The sequence below is a fragment of the Vespa velutina genome, chromosome 19, assembly GCF_912470025.1.
Source record: "Vespa velutina chromosome 19, iVesVel2.1, whole genome shotgun sequence".
NCBI lineage: Eukaryota > Metazoa > Arthropoda > Insecta > Hymenoptera > Vespidae > Vespa > Vespa velutina.
The window spans coordinates 2,231,598-2,239,097 of NC_062206.1; the positions used below are offsets into that span (position 1 = coordinate 2,231,598).

At 35.1% G+C, this 7,500-nt stretch overlaps 1 protein-coding gene across 23 annotated transcripts in view; it reads right to left on the reverse strand.

The window, feature by feature from the left end:
* LOC124955645 (lachesin-like) overlaps positions 1 to 7,500 on the reverse strand; it is a 75,018-nt gene that overhangs the window by 45,642 nt on the left and 21,876 nt on the right. For 2 of the 23 annotated variants that reach the window (XM_047510371.1, XM_047510368.1), the window contains exon 1: positions 5,358 to 5,659. The exons of 20 other annotated variants lie outside the window; for them this stretch is intronic. The gene's annotated coding sequence lies outside the window, so the exon portion shown is untranslated. Of the gene's footprint in view, positions 1 to 3,636; positions 3,649 to 5,357; positions 5,660 to 7,500 lie in introns of those variants that run through there. One more of the 23 variants, XM_047510369.1, reaches the window with a different exon arrangement.

Genomic DNA, 7,500 nt, shown 5'->3' on the forward strand with positions numbered 1-7,500 from the left:
GAAAAATCTGTATAGAATGATAACGTTATTTGAGAGAAGAAGAAAAAGAAGAAGAAGAAAAGAGAGAGAGAGAGAGAGAGAGAGAGAGAGAGAAAAAAAAAAGAAAAAAAAGAAGAAGAGAGAAAAAGAGAAAGCGAGAGAGAAAGAGAGAGAGAGAGAGAGAGAGAGAGAGAGAAGAAAAAGAAGAAGAAAGAAGGGAGGAAGAAAAGAAGGAGGAAGAAAAAGTAAGTAAAACAGAAAACGAATTAAAACGAAGCAAAAAAAAAAAAAAAAAAAAAAAAAAAAAAAAAAAAGAAAGGAAGAAAGAAAAAAATAAAAGAAAAAAAAAAAAAAAGTAAAGCAACTTAATAATTCTTTATCTTGACGAGTTATCCTTGAAAGATATCCTCTCACCGTTCAACGTGACAAATACGAAACGCCCGATTTAAGTACCGAAGTAGTGCATTCCCTTAATGTGCATTCTCAGCGCATTTCTATGTCTCGAGGAGAAACATAGAAGGATTACATCGTTCCATGGGATGCGCGTACCTTTCCTTACGTGAACGTATATATAAGTGTGTATAGATCTCTCAACGAGAATCAGTATGTATGTATATATACATAGATATGATATATATATACACATATACATTTGAATCTTAAATAACAAAGAAGCATAGATTCTGCGTTTAGAATAATCCGAAACCTATGAATTTCTCCTATAGAAAATCATTTCATCTATCTCTATTTATCTATATCTATATATATATATATATATATATATATATATATATATCTTCTCCTATCTCTCTTATATAACGTAATTTTCTACTTTTTCTTTGAGCCAATGATCGCTCAAGCGAAAAGTGGCAAATTAAGATATATTCATAAACGTTTGAACAAAACAAAGAAGGATATAGATTCTCTAATTAGAACATTTCGAAAACTATGAATATCTTTTATAGAAAATTATTTCATTCATTTTTTCTCTCTCTCTCTCTCTCTCTCTTTGTGTCTACGTGTTTTTTCTCTTTCTTTCTCTCTAATGTAATTTTCTACTTTTTTTTCTTTAAGCCGATGATCGCTCAAGGAAAAGTGGTAAATTAAGATACGCGAAAAGCACGAAGCACACGATGGGGGCTTTTCTCTAAGCACAGCGACGCGTGTCTATGACGTATGAAATATATAGGAGGAGTAGTAGTAGGTACGCGCATGAGCCAGACGCGTGCAGAGCATTTAATTATTGTCTGTCAGATGGGAAAAGGATAAAGACGTCCCAGCAGTGCGCTGCTGAGGGGGTATTATAAAATCGACTCTGAACGAACGTACAAAATTGAAGAGCCCAATTTATCGAATAGGAACTTATTGTTTTTCTATCTAAGGCTCGGCTCAATATCGTTATCGTCGATCGGAAAGAAGAAAACGAGAAAGAAAGAGAAAGAGAGAGAGAGAGAGAGAGAGAGAGAGAGAGAGAGAGAGATTCGTTTTACGCGAAAAAAGATTTTTTTTTTCCACTCACATTTCTCTTTTTCCTTTGACTCGTATTTCTCTTATTCTTTTTCTTTCTTCTCTCCCCTTTCCTTATTCTTTTCACTATATTTATATATTGACTTGTTACAATGCAAAAAATTGGACATAAAGTGGAATTATGATGGTGACGTTGGAAAGGAACCGATAGAAATCATATATATAATTCGTAAGAGATAACAATTATCAGAAATTCTTAATAATCATGATATTAATCAGAAAAGTTCATTGGCTTTATTAATAAATATAATCTACGATTGACTGATCTATGATCAATTTAATATACATACTCGTTCTATCAATAATAAATATTTCGAATAACATGAATTTATATGTCATGTTTATCGATCCTTAAAATGTTCTACTATTATTTTTGGCTTCGTTCTCGACTTCGTTAACGTTGTCATTGTCGTTGTCGTCGTTGTTGCCGTTGTTGTCGTCATCGTCGTCTTCGTCGTCGTCGTCGTCGTCGTCGTCGTCGTCGTCCTCGGTGTTGTCGTCGTTCAGACATATTTTATTTAAAAAAACGTGATAATAATAACGAGTAAAAAAATATATATATATATATATATATATATATATATATATATATATATATATATATTCCAACCACATCGAGAGAGAAAGAGATGAACGAACATGGTGAAAAATAAAAAAAGAGAGAAGAAAAAACGACTTTTTATATACTAACAAATATTTTATTTACTTTTTATTTATGCTTTCGTCGCGTATCAAGTTGGTTTGAAGCAGTGCAACAACATTCGTACGGTGCGACGTTTAAAATTATGGCTTAACAATGAGCACGCATTACAAAGGAGAACCGGCGCCAGGAAAGCGGGTTAATTCTATTTTTATATGTCGTCTCGCGCCCGCCTCGCATAATGCATAATGTTATAGAAAATGCACAAATGCAATAACGTCGAATCGCGCGGATTATAATGACGTTCCGTAAGAATATTCAAGATACTATTATGTACTACTACTACTACTAATACTACTACTACTACTACTACTACTACTAGTACTACTAGTACTAGTACTACTAGTAGTAGTAATACTAGTACTAGTATTACAATTATATTATACAGTGTCCATCCTAAGCAAGTTTAAACTCTCGAGAGACTGTAGAAATGTGATGACGTTTACCATCATAAACAAAGAGAGGACGAAAAGAGAAGGAAACCAAAAAATAGAGAGAGAGAGAGAGAGAGAGAGAGAGAAAGAGAAAAAGAGAGAGAGAGAGAAAGAGGGAGAGAGAAAGAAAATAAAACAAATAGATAAATGGAAGAAAAAAAAAACCGAGTCGTTGTAACGTTAACATGTTATGAAATATAAAATAGCCGGCTGTGTATACGATATGATATCTGTACGTAGTGATATTGCATTGTTTTTTATTTACCCTTTTGCCATTCTTTTTTATTCCAACTAATAACCAAATTTATGAACTACCATACCAGATCGGCCCGTCGTCTTTGTCTCTACGTCGTTCAAAATGAATGGAAAATGCATATATATATATATATACATATATATACACACACACATATATATATATATATATCACACACACATATATATATATATGTCGATTTAATCGTAAAGATACTTTCGATCGTTTATCTTTCACTTAATTTACATCATCGATCAAAAATAATACTCCTATTTATAAATATATGTGTATATATATATATATATGTATATGATACATGGCAAAATGAAAGAAAACAGAAGAGAAAAAGAAAAAAAGAAAAAGAAACGTTACGAACGATCCAAACTTGACCGCGCGCACAACACCCCATTTCGAAACTTTAATATCGTCGTACGTCTGATGAAAAGTGCAATAGGTATCCTGTAAAAAAGAAAGAATAAAAAGGAAAAAAAAAAAAAAAAAAAAAAACAAGGAAAAAAAAAGAAAGGGAAAGAGAGAGAAAGAGGAAAAAACGATGTTACTTCGCCCCTTGAATCTTACAAGTAGTCGAGAGAGAAAGAGAGAGAAAGAGAGAGAGAGAGAGAGAGAAAGAGAGAGAGAGAGAGAGAGAGAGAGAGCGCGTACTCCTTCGTAATTATACGCGTTGCATCTATCGTTTCTCGATTTGAAAAAAAAAAATAAATAAAAAGAAAAAAAAGAACTTTTCAAAGTTGCGCTCTCTCTCTCTCTCTCTCTCTCTCAATCCTCCGATTATTAATTCTATCCCCATCAATTATGCTCCTCCCCTCAAGAAAAGAACTTTTATCCCCGGCAACACAAGAACGAAATTTAATATTCTTACGAATATTACGCGCGCTTCGCTTGTATGTATATACGACGGACCACCATCACCATCATCACTAACACCACCATCACCATCCCGATCTCCGCCCCTCTTTGCACACCCCTTTCTTCTCCCGACCACCCTTACGTGCAATATCATATTTCTTTTTCTCTTATTATTTCTTTCTTTCTTTCTTTCTTTCTTTCTTTTTTTTTTCTTTTTTCCTCTTGTTCTTATTTAGTTACAACGTCGTTTTGTTTGTTTTCTTTTCTTTTTTTTTTCTTTTTTTCTTTTTTTTTTTTTTTATCATTATTTAAGAAACAAAAATTTCCTCAGAATCAAAAATTAATCCTCCTTTTAATCGTGTATTTTGATAATACACTATCAAAGAGTGTTTCCTCTTTTCATTTTTTTTTTCTCTTTATTTTTGCTTTTTTTCTTTTTTCTTACTTCCTCTCGAATTTTTCTCAAAGGCGAGAGAGAGAAAGAGAGAGAGTAGAAAAGGCAATATTTATTAATGATATATGCATTCACTGGAAAAATAGAAAAACAAGAATTGAAAAAAAAAGGAATAAGAAAATCTAACTACAGGACTCCTCTTACTCAAAGATAAGTCTGATTTCTGTATAATAAAACGCACAATATAATCCTGAAAAGTATAAAGCATTGGCATTCTTCCTTTTCCCATGCTATTCACGATCGCATAGAAAATGCAAAGTACGAATCTCTCTCTCTCTCTCTCTCTCTCTCTCTCTCTCTCTCTCTCTCTCTCTCCCTCTCTCTCTCTCTATCTATCTATCTATCTATCTCTCTCTTTCTCTATCTCTATCTCTATCTCTATCTCTATTTCTATTTCTATCTCTATCTCCCTCTCAATTTTTCTCTGGAATTGTAAAAATTCTCTTGCCCGTTCCTCCTTTGGCTCTCCTTCTTCCTCCTCTCCCCTCCCCTATCCCTCTTTCCTCGCCCAACTCATCATAACGATCGTAATTATAATTTTTCATAACGCAAGAATTGGACGAGAAGTGAACAGAAATAAAATTAAGCATAAAGGAAAAAAAAAAAAAAAAAAAAAAAAGAAAAAAAGAAGAAATAAAATAAAAGGAAGAAGAAAAATAAAAAGATGCAAGAGAGAGAGAGAGAGAGAGAGAGAGAGAGAAAGAAAGAAAATAGGAACATAGAAGGAAAAAGAAGAAAATACTAGCGTAAAATTCGAAATAACGAGGAGGGTTAAATTCCACGAGAAGAACGTCCTCTCTCTCTCTCGAGAGAGAGAGAGAGAGAGAGAGAAAGAAAGAAAGAAAAAAGATCGTACTAAATGAATTGAAACAAAACAAAACAAAACAAAACAAAACAAAACAAACCAAACCAAAGCGAAACGAAGCAAAACAAGGCAAAAGGAAAAAACAAGAGAGAAAACAGAGAAAAGGAAGGAAGAAAGAAAGACAGAAAAGAAGAGGGGAGAGGGATGCTGAAATTGAAATGAAGAACGATTAAGTGTTAGAAAGAAAAAGAAAAAAGAAAAAAAAAAGAAAAAGAACAGGAGGGAGGAAGAAAAAAATAAAAAAGAAAAGAAAGATAGAAGCAAGCTCGACAAACCTCGATTATTTTCCAATGTAAATTTGAACATGTCGTGATTGGCCTCTGGCGTAACGTCGGCAACAATAACGATTAGCATGAGGAGCACAACGTCGTCAGGTTGGGGCGGATAAAAAATTTGTTGCTCATGGTAAACGAACACACGTGATTGGAGGAACGCGGCACGCGTCCCGAACGTGACCGTACAGACTGAGAGATGCCGGTAAACTGATCGGGATCCTGATGGTCCTCTCCTACTCTAGTCTACTCTACCTCTACCTCTCTACCTCTACCTCTACCTCCTCCTCTTTCTCCTCCACTACCACCTCCACCACCTCCTCCACCTCCTGTTCCTACTCTTCCAACAGAACTCTCCCTATCCTCCTCCTACTCTATTCCTTCTCCCTCTCTCTTCCACCATCGCCATCACCTCCTCTTCCTCCTTCTATGTCCTTGTCCTCGTCCTCCTATTCCTTTTCCTCTTTCTTCCCTTTCTTTCCTTTTTCACCCTTTCCCGTTCTACCTCCTCCTCCTCCTCATCCTCCTTCTCCTCCTCCTCCTCCTCCTTCTTCTTCTTCTTCTTCTTCTTCTTCTTCTTCTTCTTCTTCTACTCTCCATCGTTCCTTCTCATCTTCCTACTCTCTTCCTACCCCGTTCTTCCATAGAGAAAACTGAACAGGACGAGACGCGCACGCTCGTCGAAACAGACTGAACGAGAGAGAGAGAGAGAGAGAGAGAGAGAGAGAGATAGAGAGGAGAGAGAGAGAGAGAGAGAGAGGGAATGAGAGAGGGAGAAACAGAGAATTAGAAAGCAAATCGAAAAGAGAGGTGAAAGAAGCAAAAGGACGAAGTGACGAGGAAAGAAGAAACGAATGAGAAAAAGAAAGATAGACAGAGAGATAGGTACACAGAAAGCAAGAGCGAGAACGAGAGAGAGAGAGAGAGAGAGAGAGAGAGAGAGAGAGAGAGAGAGAGAGAGAGAGAAAAGAAGATCAGGCCTGATTTAATCGTAAAGGCGGCAGGACACACCACCAGGACGCGACACGGTGCCGTTGCTACCGCTGCTGCTATTGCTGCAACTTCAAAGGATAAAAAGACTCCGGTAATTTGCACCGGTACAGGAGCAAGGACAAACGCGAAGTAAGCTATCTTTTATAGCTATTAACGGATATGCGTAATATTCGTTAAATTATTTCCTTATGAGATTTCAACGATCCACACAGTTAAATCATCCCATTAATCCTATTAATTTATCTTTCTTTATATTACGAATAATTATCGACACGCAAATAAAATATTTTGTTAAGAATAAATTATTTCAAATCTTTATTTTCATCCTTCTATCCTTTTCTTTCCTTCTTTATTCGACATTAACGATTCGAGAATTACGCTAATTAAGCCATCGTCAAGGAAAATCTTTGCTCTTTTAACGAAAAGCTCTCTCGTTACAGATATTTATGCGGGTTTTCGCGAACTTAGCAAGAACAAAGCAACCAAAGGGAGAGTTCCACTCTTGGTCCCTCTTTCCTTATACACATACAAAGTCGGCCTTTAATAAATATCATTTCTCCTTGGGAGCTTGGACATCGAACCGCACCGCATCAAAGACACTTCATTTCGTTCTATTAATGATATACCACATAGAAGAGAAACAGGAAAAGCTTAGGCGTCAACATTCTCTCTCTATCTCTCTCTCTCTCCCTCTCTCTCTCTCTCTCTCTCTTTCTCTTTTTCTCTCTTACACTTATCCTATCCTATATACTATATATACTATTATACAATAACAACGCGTATCTAATCTAATGTTCTCGAATATGATTTATTATATATATATATATATTTCCTTAGGCAATATTTTCTAAGCCAAAAGCAATGTCAGAAACCCTCTCGAATTCGAATTATAGTTCACACTTAGAGATTACGGATTTGATCGTTGCATTTAAATTCTTATTGTTTTTCCTTTTTCTTGTTTTTTTTTTCTTTTTTTTTTTTAATTTTTAATCTATTACCTACGACTCGTTTTATGACGTAGTCACATAGGCATCACATTTTACGATTAGACGACGATCTAACTTGAAATTAATAATGTCAATAGATCGATCTTACGATCTGAATTATTACATAAAAATAAGATACGATTACGATAGGTACGTAAGATTAATTA